Consider the following 14,762-nt stretch of genomic DNA (forward strand, 5'->3'; position numbering starts at 1 on the left):
ATTCCGGCATGCTACATTACAGATTCACCTGAGTATCCTGCCAGTGTTGGGCTGTGGCTCCCACATGTCCGTCATAATGGCATTACTTCCACCACCAGCTATTGGCCACATAATATATATATACTTCCCATTACACAACGCACACTATGATGGCTTACATCTTGTCTGTCAGTGCTGACCTGCACAGTTAATGACTATGGCCCACTACCCACAGGGACAGACACTATTGTCCATAGCAGTTGTTCAGTTGAACATCATCACAACAACACCTGATGGCACATATAAATCATTCCACATAATCTATCCCATTATGATGGACCAGCTACTACATTATATTACATGTATATATACCTCACATACCTGCTGTGAGAATTATGTCTTGTTGCATGACAGCTGGCTAAATGCCTGTGACTTCAGCTTTTAGTTTGAAGAGCTTTGTCTTCTTTCTCTCTCTGTCTCTCTCTCTGTCTCTGTCTCTGTCTCTCACTCTCTGTCTCTCTCTCCCCCTCTCTCTTCAGTAACTGGATTGAGCTGCTTTGAATACATTGCAGCCTGGCTTTAGAAGGTGATGCACATGATCAGGTGATGGCCTCTGCACCAATCAGTGTCCTCCACTTGCTAACTGCATGCAGCTTGCTGTGTAGTACTTCCAATTACCACTGTCATGGCAACCACCTACTAAAAATCTCTACAATATGTGGGCGTGGTCCCTTTACCTTTTCTGTGTGATGGACATCCTTCCTGTGTGTGGGCATCAGTGTTACAGACAGCAGGTAGCAATACCTCTTACAGGAGAACCAGCACACTCAGGCCAGCTACATATTTGTAGGAGGTTCCAGAACTACAGGCAGAGTGTGAGTAGAGTTGTGTTATGCTTTGTATAGTATGGTGTTACAGGGTGTGTGTGTACATACTAGTTTACCTTGGAATGCAGTCTGTCTGCATAGCTCTCAACTGTGGGCCTATCCTCTTGGTGACCAGAGGTGTGCCTATCATGTTTTGTCTGTCCACCACACAGGTCCTGTGTCAGATATTTCACTGGCAGTGTGTGTGATGAGTGCTATTAGTACATGGCTACATCCATTTATGTTTCTAACCTCAATTCCCTGACTAAGGGTGTGTTGCAGACTATCTGGTAACACCAGCAACTTGCTTAGTGTATGGCAACAGTTTTCCACATATGGGAATGTGTTCTAGCGTCTGTCCTCCACCTACATACCAAGCTTTGCACATACGACATGCTGTCAGGGGTTGTTCTGTAGTGGGCTGTGAGTATATCACACTGCCATTGCTGCCATCAGTCCACTGATGTTGTATCCCCCACACATACAGTGGGGCTGGGGCCATATATGAGTGGACTTCACCTGCACAACACATGTGTGCCCTCATGCACTCCAGAGGCCAGTGTATGTAACAGTGGTATATGGCCCTGTATTATTGAGTCTAGGGGGAATCACCATAAATAACCTAGGCTGTTACAAAATGTGGGGGTATCAGGGGTGAGCTGCCTTAAGGTATCTGGATGTACAGAACCATACACCTCTCCCATATTTACATTACTTACATAAATTGGGTTAATGCAGGCCTACTACCACCAGCCATACAGACTGTTCTGTTTGTCAGTGTATTTGTGATGGTGTCAGTTATGCCTTGTTATGTAACAGTTACATCCCATTTGGTCAACTGAATTCTTTACCACCTAGTGAGTTTGTACAGAGTGTAGACAGAGACTGCTGAACTATACACCTGCATTACTCACTGTTGATAGTTTGGTATCCTATGGCCCAGTCTGTCTTTACTATTGTACAATTTGAAGGGCTTGGCCTGGACAGCAACAGTTGTGAACCTTTCCAGACTACTCTAGTATAACTGTTTCATGGTTGCATTACTCTGTTTATATGAATTTCAGTGTCTGAACAGCAATATGACATGGCATATAAAACTGTAATAGTACACAAATAAATGTTATCCATTTCTGCAAACCTGTGTATGGTGTTTTATCCTATGACCTCTCTGTGGGTATATGTTGCAGGTACTGATTGTCATTTGTATGGGTGGCCCATACAGTGTCCAGTTGTTAAGATGTTAACTGTAGGCATAGTGGCTGTTCCATATTGTGTGCACCTTCTACATATGTATCTTATGGTACATATCTCTGCGAACGTATGTGTAGTCATGTATATATATATATATATATATATATATATATATATATGTGTGTGTGTGTGTGTGTGCATGTATATATGTATCTGCATATATGTGTCTGTGTATATGTATCCTGGGGATGTTGATATGTTCATAGCTTCCACATTTTCCAATTCCTATGGGAGCCAGACTGTACTGCATATGTTATCAATACCAACCTGACATCATACAGGTGGGATGTAGTACTGTTAACATCTTTTGCCCATGTCGTGTCAGGTTCTGCTTATGGGATCTGTAACACTTGGTAGTGTATTGCAGGGTGGTTGTGTTTGGCTGTGGGGGGTATACCTATTCGAACAAGACATATATTGTTTGGGGCCTCTTGACCCCATTAATGGTGCATGTGGACATATATGTTTTAGTTACTCTACCATTGTTATCTACAGATATATGGCCGTATATACCTATATAGATATATATATCTGCTTACATATATATAACTATGTCCGTATATACCTACATAGATATATATCTGCGTACATATATGTAACTTGCTGTGTATATGTAGACATATGGGTGTAGACATATGTATGTGTCGATGTAGGCATTTGCATGTATATATGTTCATATATATTTATATATATGTATATATTTCTAAACATATCCATATATCTACATATATAGATATGTTGTATCTGTTTAGATATTAATATATTTGCACACACACATACATCTAAATGTTGGAATACATCCTCTGTATTGTTGCATGACTGGGCTGGATGATATGTTTTTGAAAACATCAAAGTTATGTGTATCTGGCATGGCTTAGTGGTAAATCACTTTGTCTATGGTGTACAGGGTCCTGGGTTTGAGTCTTGCCGAGGCTGTTTATTTTGTTGCTGGGCAAAACACGGGCCATTGGATACAGAGTGATTAAGGCACGTTAAAGCAGTTGTAAGCGGGTTTGCACGGAGATAAGCACTGCTAATTTCCGGTTACACTTTTGTATACTCAGTTAGCTTCTGCATTGCTTAACCTGTGCAGGCATTGCTTACCCCCATGCAAACAGGCTTAAACACGCTTACTGCTGCTTAAAAGTGCTTACGCCTGCTTACCCCCGCGCTAATTTCTTTAAAAGAAAAGAAAAAGGGGTTGATAGGAAAGTGGTGAAAAAAAGGGGCACAAAGAGGTAAAGACAGTAGGGAAAATAGCCAGGAATGTGTGAGAAGGGTGTAGGGAAGGTCCATAGCTGCCCATTTCTTCTACAGCAACAGCTGTACATATACACTGAATTTGAATGTATATTTGGACACTCAACCCCCTGGGAGAGGTGTGAGGACAACAAGAATAAGTTGTGATGCCAATTAGACTGGATTACATGTATCCAGTGGACACGTGCTAAATGGACAGCTATGTATGGGGTGAGATGTTTTTAAGGGAACAGATTGCCCTTTTTTTCAGGTGAGAGTGGGATGTTGGGGAGGGGTAGTATGTATATTCGGGGAAGTAGGCTGGGTAGGTTAACAGACAAGACAAACAAGACACATACAGGGGTGGTATATGACATATGTGGGGGATAAACACCTTGATGGGGAGGGGTGTTGGGATATTGGAATCCCACAAGCCCCCTAGGGTAACAGTGGGACTGAGGTCCCCACCCATGCGCAGTCACCACTGCACCTTCACAGCCCCGAAGGTGGCTGTGCTGGGAGCTGAGTCGCAGAGCCAGGCTGACTCTCTAATTGTGACATGCAGCCCTTGAGCTGGCATAGAACATCACCAAACTGCTTGTTGATCATTCTACACACCACGTCCCCGACCTGGCGATGGGTGGCAGGTGCCAATCCACTCCCACTCCTGGGAGAGGCGAGCCCCATCCCCTGAGATGGTTCCACCCAAAGGTGGTGCCGGATCAACAGACAGGGAGGTCCCGGGTTGGGCCCCAGACATGCTGGTGCCCGGTGCCACGGCCAGCTGAGGTGGGACAGGTGGGTCCGCTGGGGCCAGCCTTCCCAAGTGTGCTATAGTGTTTAGATTTCATCATCAATTGTGGGTTAGTAATAGTCAAGACATTCCTGGGTTAGGTATAACAGCATGCATAGATATTCCCATTAACCCAGACACCAGATACGGAACAGTTGCATAGCAAACAGAACATATGCATATATGGGACCACAGTGGTAATAAGAACAGCATGCAGGTACATTGATGGCACCATGCCACCAATGTTGGAATAATTCAATATAGCACGTGCATGGGAACCATGAAAATATTTATCAAACAATTGTACATTATCAGCGTCATTACATACCAGTTGGGTGGGTATGTTGATTATTGTTGGAGATATGGTGGGGGGAGAGAAAGATGTCAATTAACAAAAAGTACATTCCTGTAGTCCACATTACTTTCCTAGTCAGTGCTATTATCTGTACCTTACATGTCTTACTACACTACCCTATAGCCTTAGTTTGGACAGTGATATGGCTGTCATCATCGTTACATATGAACCAGTTTTACCTGTAGTATACGCCTCTTACCTGGTATACCTGTGGAGGGAATGTTTGTTAACACTGACTAACTGTTTCTACACATACTCCAGGATTCCGGGTTGTTGTTTTGCACATAGCTATCCAACTCTTTCTGCACAGACTCTGGCCATGTGTTGACCACATGCTGGTGTGCCGGGACATATCTAGAATATTGCCCTCTTCCACCTTTAGTGACCTGACAGACACATATACATGCTTTCCTACACAGTTATATTATGTAGCACAGTGTGGGTGACAGTGATCAGTGATACTTTATTATTCAGAGAAACTGCAACACTCACAATTCCCTACAATACCAGAGTGAACAGTACCAGTACAGGTTATAATGGTCTTTATTTCTCAGCACAGTGTTCGTATCCAACGTACCTGTGGGAGCAATGTTTGTTAGCACTACCTGACTGTTGCCACATAAACTTCCAGATTACACATTAGTATTATGCAGATACATCTCACTCTGTTACTGTACACACTCTGGTCACAGCTTGACAACATGGGAGTGTACATAGGACATACTTGAAATATTATTTTCCTAACAGTTTGGGGGGTTGCTACAGTGACAGGTGTGTTCTATGATGTTTTTTGCTGGCTAAACATCTGGGATCATCTCACAGACTTACCAGGGGGATAGGGGGACAAGCAGCAGATATGGGCACATATACTGGACATTCTGGCCTAATCTGTACAGTTGTGGGGTATGAATCTATATGCAGTCTAATTCCACTCCCAGGATTCAGACCATGCCTGTGTCTGCTATAACTTAAACACTGTCCGTCACAGTTGTGTCTGCTATATAGATATTGCTGTATATCTCTAATCTGCTTTCTGTCTTATTAATCCCCTGTGCTTTTGCATTCTGACTTTGTATTACAACACTCATATACAGATTTCCTAGGCCGTTATATGTTGTAGGACACTGTGGGTGACAGTGATGTGTAATACCTCATTATTCAGAGCAACTGCATATCATTCTTGTATTTCTGGGCACAGTGTTGGTATCTGACGGACCTGTGGGAGGATTGTTTATTAGAACTACCTGAATGTTCCTACACGCAGTACCAGATCCCACATTACTATTATGCACATACATCTCACTCTGCTACTGTACACACTCTCACCACAGCTTGATGAGTTGGGGTGTAAATGGGACATACATGGCTTGTTAGTCACATAAGGTATTGGGGAGTTGCTTGTGTGCCAGCTTTGTTCTCATAGCTGTGTGTCAATTAGTTGTATTTCCTGTTTGCTGCCTATACATCTGGGATCATCCCACTGATTTCCCAGGGGGACAGGTTGATAGGCAATAGATATGGGCCACTTTAATTGACATTCTGGACATAACTGTACAGTTGTAGTGTATGATTCTGTATGCAGACTACAACCACTGGCAGGATTTGAACTGTGGCTGTGTGTGTGCCAAAAAACAACAGTTGACATCTGAGTTGCATGTGCTATTTGTTTTTTGTTGTCTATATTTTCCCTGTTTACTGTCTATGTGTCTCTCAGTTGTACTAAATGGCCTCTGGGGATTACACCTGTCATATACAGGCATTCCTACACGTTCAGTTTATGGTGCACAGTGTGGGTAACAGTGCTTAATACTACAGTACTTTTGCATGATTGCATATCTACATGACTGTATGATACCAGGATATACACATGCAGTCCAGCAGTTAAACCTGTTTTGTCAGGCTATTACACTTTTATTGACTTACAAAGAATATGAGACTCTTCCTGCCATATTCTCTAGTGTATGCAGTACTTGCTTTGAACAATACAGGTTTTATACAAGAAATTAAGTTACTACTATTTTTATTGTTATTTCATATGACAGTAGATGCATGAGTATTACTGACCTGCCTCATGCCGCAATCTTACCAGGCGACTGATGTGGGCCTCCTGGTTCGTGGCCCACTCTATTGCAGCTGTGGGGGACATAAGAGGAATATTTAGCCATACCTTTCCATGATATACCTGAGCTGGCAATTATTGCACACATACTGGGGTGATACTTACACACTGCTGGAACATCCCCTAACACTCTTGTCTCTTGGAGCCACTCCTCCAAGAGGTCCCCCTTACACCGCTTCAGGTCGGCATAGTGGTGCCTGACCTGCTTACCAGTTCAGGGTATGCCAGTGGCACTGGTGAGGTCACAAGCGAGATGGTCCCAGGCCTCTGCCTTATATTGGGAGCCCTGTTACTGGCCCTGCAGCAGTCTCTGAGCATGGTCTTTAACTAGGAGTCCTGCCATGACCTTGGACTCTTGGATGCACCAGCGCTGCGCCTGGAAGTGCACACCTTCTCCCCTTACTGCCATAGTGCCATAGAGCTGATTTCCTGCACTTTTCCGTGATTGGCCAGTTTTGAAAAGGCTAAGCTATGGGCAAACCTACTTACCTAGGGTTGGCATTGTTTAAAGGGGTATACAACTGGCCATAATGAGTTAGCTGGTCTACACATTGCTCACACCTCCTAAGCTGGCCTGTGCAATGCTTAGCATTGCTTACATTAGACTTTGCATTATAATGCCTTTTTGGCATTGAGTTATTATTCATTATACCTTATATGTATGCCTGGTATCCATGATTAATGTATACATACACTCTGTGGGGTCCTTGTGTTTTAATGGGGATTTCAACACTCTTTTACAATTACACCTCACTTCTGGGCTTACTGCTGTACTCTAGTTCACATATTTATGTTATGTAGTGGGTTATGGAACATATGACTGTATACTAATTCCTTTCACAGGTTCAGTTTGTATATACTATGGTGAGGACTTGTTTACTACTACCTCATTCTTCTGAGCTTCTGTGATGGCTTGGTGGTTAACTACTGTGACTATGTTGTATAGGGTCCTGAGTTCGAGACCTACATAGCTGTTTATTTTGTTGATGGGCAGAACAAGGACCATTGGATACAGAGTGATTAAGGCACTTTTGAGCAGTTTTAAATGGGTTTGCGCAATGGTAAGCACTGCTAACCTGCCATTACATCTGCTTACACAGTGTTAGCTTTAGAATTGCTTACCAGTGTGGGCATTGCTTACCACTGCACAAATGGGCTTAAGCCCAGTTACTAGTGCTTAAATATGCTTACTACTGCTTATTTGTGCTTAAACCTGCTTACTAGTGCCTTATTCATTATGACACTGACACCTCACATGTGCATTTACTGCAGTACTCCATTTCATAAAAATATGTTATTTAGTGGGTTATGCAACATAACTATTACTCATAACGTGCTTTGCATGGAAAATGGAATGTGCTGCAGTGGGACTCAAACCGGGAATGCCTGCTTGTAAGGCAAATGCTTCCTTGTTATCCTCTTAAGCCATTTAAGCTGCATTAACCATAGCTAAGCGATGGGCACACCCACGCAACTACGATTAGCTTTAATCTGATTTTTAAAAAAAAAGTAAAAGGGTTTCTTCATTTTATTTATATATACTGTTGCTGTTGTACACAGGGGGACTGTTGGTTGGGATATGCGGACACCTATGAGCGGTCTCGCTCTTTTCTTACCCCTTTCTGCTGTTCTGCATTGCAGGGACTTGTGTATTCTGAGATCTCTGCTCTCAGACACATCCCCTGCACTCTTACACACAACGTGTAAGATTAGGAGCTCAGGCAGTGCTCCTCATTAATATGCATTGTGTGCTGTCATCCTGCTCCTAAATGGTCGCTTCTGTGCAGGACTAAGCTAGTCCTGCATGGAAGATTAGTAAATCCAGGGGTATGTGTTCTATGTTTCTATCAATTCATTAACAATGCCTTTGTTAACAACTTATAGAACTCTAGTTTAACCAATTTTTGTGCAATTTGGCCTCATTGCACCAGCCTACATACTTGGTTAACAAATAATACAATAAAATATATCTACTTGCCTATAATCTGGTCATTTTGCCTTTTTTGCTCTTTAGATATTAAAAGCCATCACAGAAGGAGCCTACACTATGGGCATGTGTTTTAGTGTGAAATGCAGTGCAATGCTGCTTAGGTAGCTGCACAGTGTAATGAAATAAATTCTGGGGAAAGGGTAAAATGCCTGTCCCTTGTTTAAAGATGTTGTTCCTTTCATGCTTATATACTATCAAACAATTCTTCTGGAGAAGGCTAAACTGAACTTTGGCTGCCTCTGTGTAGATTGATGAGGGTCCTGAGTCTGTTACAATGAGTAGATGGACAGCAAAATGCGTTGTGTGATACAATTGAAAAAGAAGACAGGGATTAGGCTTTTATGAGGTAAATCAAGAATATAGTGGTCTGGCTTCATAGTAGCTAATTATCACTAGTGGGTTCTCCCGTAATTGTGAGTAATGAACGAAGCTTCACATGTGGGGGTGACTCATGGAAGCATTGAGAAATATAGTGGTGGACACATGGGCAGGTACTCTATGAATGTAGATATCAACTACTTATAAGAATTTACAGATGTTGTTACTGAGTTACCTGACCCATACTGGCAACATGTTGATGTTGTCGTTTTTGTATCCACTTGCTCTCTCTTACTAAAGGTTTTGCCTGAGCAATGCTTGAGTTCTCTTTTCTTCTCCATAAATTATTACTTAGCATGCATCCTGACTACTTAGATCATTGCTGATGATGTCCACACTGCATCTAGACTGACCGGTCCCAAACCCTTTGCTTTATGTCCTGTGTTGTACTGCTTTTGGGATTAATCAGTGTGGCTGGTTTTCAGAAAGGTTTGGGATCAAGATGTTCCCTTATTGACATCAATTCAGTTGTTTGTTGCCCTAGTTTTACAAAAAAAAGTTATTTGGGATTTGCTCATATTAACCAGTAAGAGTTGCCCAGATTTGGAAGAGAGTAGTTAAACCCCTTGTATTAAAAGAATGGCAGGAGGAATTGCTACATAAATAAAAAAACAGAAATTCCTATTTGTATATGTTTATATATATATACATATATATATATATATATATATATATATATATATATATATTTTTTTTTTTTTTTTTTTCCAGTGGATAGGTATAGATAAAACTAGAGGGGAAAAAAAATATATATATATATATACACATATATATATATATATATATATATATATATATATATATATATATATGTATAGGGTTCCTATTACGTAGTCAAACTTTTACAAGTTCGAACCTCATATGGCTGTGATCATAAGTTTGAATTTGTAAAAGTTTGAGCGTTTGAATGGAAATCTCCATAAGCAGAGGTTTCCATTTTGTTCAATGGGGTGCAATCTCGGACTTGGTATATTTAAGTATCGGTGGGTTTGGGGGGTGCAGGGGGGCTCCCCCCTGCTTAAAACAGTTTATTTTGTTTTCCGTTGTTCTTTTTTTATCCATAGTCGAAGTTTTGAAGCTTCGAACATAATAGTTCGAACATTATGTGTTCGAAGTTATAAGGCTTCAACTATGTGATATAGACCCTATGTCTATATATATATATATATATATATATATATATATATATATATATATATACACATACATATGTACTGTTTCTACATGGGTGTATTGTAGACTGGATTCACATTTAAATTCATCTGAATGGATTCAAGTAAAATAACTTACGTATGTGATAAAGAACTCACATTGTTTGCCTTTTATTCACTTGACTTTTAAAGCAATTTATTGATGTTTTGCTTGTGATAGTATAGTTTAGAAATGGTGGTTCATCTGACTGTATTCCTCTTTTTCCTCCTGCTTCCATTGTTATCCCTTTTTTTTCTCCTACGTTGTTAGCACTTTTTCCAAAAATCCCCAAAATATTTAAACAAAGCGCAAGGACAAGTTGTCTCAGTTGCATAATATAAACATTTAGAGCAACATAATCCATTTATTATTATCAGTGGTAGCACTGCAGCTAGTATGGTGTAGTAAGGTGTAGATCTCTGCCTATAAGTCCATAAGCCTCAGGAAATCAGCATTAATTATTCACTATGCAACTGTTTTGTTAATTAAATATCTGTTTGAATCCCCACATGGACAAACATGGATATAATGCATCTCTATCTTAACTTGCTTACTTATTTCTTACTTTTATTTTTATTGGTAAGTGGATCATTAAACACTCATTGGATTATGCATGTAAATATTTATGTCATTGGTGAAAAGTTATTGTCTCAATCCAGCGATCCAACTAATACATTAAAAAATAATTAGTTATCATTTTCATCCTTTTCAGCATACATTTGATATGATCACATGTCAGGTGCTGCATTCCTTTCTGAGGGTCCCACTCCCATGACAACATATGGATAACAACTGACCAGAGAAAAGCAGACCAAAAATCATAAAAAACTGAAGGAGTTTAAGATGTACATCTTAAAGGAAAGGAGGTGAATTGGAATACAAAAGATATTTTTAAGAACCTCAAGGAAGTTAGCAAAGTCAATATACAAGATATCTATCAATTTACTGCAGAGGATTAAGGTTATAGTCTGTTGACAAGCTTCATTTTATAGTTCTAGGTTGGATTTCCTCAGCCTCTGTTTGCTTATCTGACTCTCAACAAGCTACTTAACATGACAGAGCTCTCATGCCACCCCAAGAAAGACACACTTATGTGGAGTGGGTTTACACCGTTAAACTGAAAAACACAGAACAGGGGAATAAGAAAACAAATGAATTCTACTATGAAAAACTTTGTAGAGGTAAAATGAAGAGTTACTTTTCTCAGAGAGGATCATGAAAACATGAAGCAGCCTTCTTGAGAATGTTAATGAATCAAAACTATAGCTTAATTTAGAACTGCAAGGGAGACATAAGGTAATGAAATCCAAGTGTGTTAGGTGATGAGTAGGAACACAAGCAGTACATAATGATTAACAAGAAACCAGATTGTCTTTTACATAGGAAGATGGTCAACATGAATCAGCAGGCTGTTATTTGCGAAGACCATATTTGTTAGCGTGGTAACAACCTAAATTAGCCATCTGATTTTACAGAATTCTACAGAAACATACTATGTTTCAAGAAAAAGTACAGAATAATTACAGTTGTCATACAGGATAACCGTAAGCAGTGCAGCACTTATTACTTAGTTTGTAAAAAAAAAAAAAAAAAAAAACATTTTAGTAATAAGCTGATGTTACAGAGAGTATCTTTATCACTAATGGACATGACATATTTATTTATATAAACACATATGTGTTTTTAAGGGGGAGTGTGTTAGATTTGGAGTTTGTTGTGTTCACTGCCTTTCTTTAATGAAGACAGTGTAGTTGTGCTCATTGTCCCACATTTCTGAATGATGTGTAATGTGACATTATTTATTTTTGTTAACATCTACTGACACCGCAAGCCTTGTGTGCTTTTTTCATTTACATTATACAGCCGAAGTGTTTCTTTTTAAAATATTAAGAATAGTGCTCTGAAAAGAGCTTTGCAGTATGTGGTACAACAATGTGACACATCTGTAGCTTAATGTTAATTAAACTGAGTGAAGAGGAAAAGAAAATAATTATTGGTGAAGTGCTTCCTACATATACACATTGGTTAATAGACATTGTGTGCCTCTCCCACTAAATGAAACCCTTTAAGTTTAGTATGCCCTGGTTAGACCATTAACACTAACTGATGACAATGTCTTTTGAAGTTTCTGAAATACCTTTTTTATCTGAAAGAGTTTACAAACTCTTCCTGTGTCATGGTTTTCTCCCTGTCTCTCTTTTGTGTCATTGTAAACAGCATGACACTTGTGTAAGTGGGATTTGTCAAGATGCACATACTACACACCCATTATGTTGAGTCAATGTTTTCAAGCCCTGTAATCTATGCTTTTAATCATTCAGAGAGAAAGAAAGAACTGACAATATAAAATGTAAATTATTTTGATATGCAGCTATTGAGTTAGAGTTATAGTCCTGTCATATAGCTCTAACCCACATATCCTAGCATGTGAAATGATTAAAGGAGTTAAATGCAGACTTGTTTTGAAGACATTTATTTACAGAGAAAAACGTTGCAGTTAATAAAACACACCGACTCAAGGACATGTTTCTCAGAGTATCTATTTTTTTGCTATAAATAAAAGAATGGTCCTCTTTAAAGACTGGAATGAAATAATGCAAGATGTTGCCTTATGAATCTATAAGCTGCCCGTTAAGTCAGAAGGGAGCAGTTTCTTAATTTCTGATTCACAAATATTATATAGTAGCAATATATGTCCTTGCTCATCTTGTCAAAAAAAATTATATATATATATATATATATATATATATATATATATATATATATATATATATATATACATATATATATGTGTGTGAGTGTGGGTGCGTGTGTGTTTGTGTGTATGTGTGTTTATTTATACATACACACACACACATATATATATATATATATATATATATGTATATATATATATATATATATATATATATATATAAAACACACACACACACACACACACACACACACACACACACACACACACACACACATATATATATATATATATCCCAGTACTACTGCTTAATGTCTTGTATAGATATATATATATATATATATATATATATATATATTTATATATATCCCAGTACTACTGCTTAATGTCTCTTTTTAACTTTCTGGTTCCTAACCTTACTCATATGTAACCAGGACATTGTGATTGCATCATTTCTTCCATCTGCTCCATCTTTCTTCAGTATGTAACAGGTATGACACTACTGATGTCTGCCTGACAATGACAAAAGATTAGACACTTGCTATATATTTTTTTTTCAGTATCTCTCTTCCCGTAGGAGTCTAGACACTATAGCACAAGTATTAACCTTTGCACACAGAGTATAAACTGGCTTCTTGACTGGAGACTCAAGTCAGTGGGTTCTAATCTGATAACTTTGACGGCTGCATTGTGGTTTTGCTGCACCATCAATGAAGATTTAAATTTTTTCTCATTACAGTCAGCTTCACTGTACTCCTACATGCTGTTTTTCTACTTCACAGACATCACAAACTCAGTTGGAAACATCGTGCTACTAGTCCAGGTCAAGCCTGTTAACATTTTAACTCCTTGGCTGCAAATTCCTATTCACCTGAAAACCCCAGATGTTCTACTTTCTTTAGATGTTCCAGCTTTCTTTATTTTTTATCAATATATTTTTATTAAATCTGTAATACAAGAAAATAGAGATAGAACACACAACATGAAGAATATTAGTACCATGGAGACAATAATAGCAAACAAAACCAAAACATTTTATTAAGTTTTACATAAGGTATGTAGACAAAAATATATTATTGAAAATTATTATTGAGCAACTGAGTTAAAAAGTGTAAGGCCCTGCTTGTATAGAATAAAAAAAGTTCTTTACTGAAAATTAAGCTAACACTGGTTATTGATTGTTGCCTACTGATATAACTAATTATATAAGCATCAGATATGAAAGAGTAAACAAAGAGCTCTCCCAGTTTGGACAACGATTTTTGAATTTTCCTGAAAGCTTATATGCACCAAATAATTTAGTCATGGATAGTGTGGGTCTTCCAGTGATAATTATAGATAATCCCCATTCATTGAAAATATAGTAGTTAACTAAAACAACAATGATATGCAGTGTTCTTTGTCCCAGTGTGGACACCATATACTATATGTGAATTATATATGTCTATGATGAGAAAAACAAAATAAAAAACACTATTTCCATTTGCATGGAAATAGTTTACATTCATCTGCTTAGAATCACCTCTACACAAATAGTTATGTGCTGCTGGATATAACTGAAGGACTAGTCTATTTTGTTGTAAGTATGTTCAGATCTGTACAAAAACATTGGTCCTTAACAAGACAGCATAGCTGCTTAAAAATGAATGGGAGTTGATTGTTGTGTTTGTGAGGAAGTGTTTTTCACAAGCATAGCAGTGGATATGTGGAACAGCATTACTGATTATTATTATTATTATTATTATCATCATCACTATTACTATTTGCATGGGTTGTTCATGTTAGGCTTTATCTCTTTGCCATCTGTTCCCATATGATAACCCTCAGCTCCTTCTCCCACGGTACTCTACATTTTTATGTAGCTAGACTTGGGTTTGACGTCAACAGCCCCCTGGCTAAAGTGATT

The sequence above is a fragment of the Protopterus annectens genome, chromosome 9.part0 (genome assembly GCF_019279795.1).
Source record: "Protopterus annectens isolate FY-2018-M chromosome 9.part0, PAN1.0, whole genome shotgun sequence".
Classification (NCBI taxonomy): Eukaryota; Metazoa; Chordata; order Ceratodontiformes; family Protopteridae; genus Protopterus; species Protopterus annectens.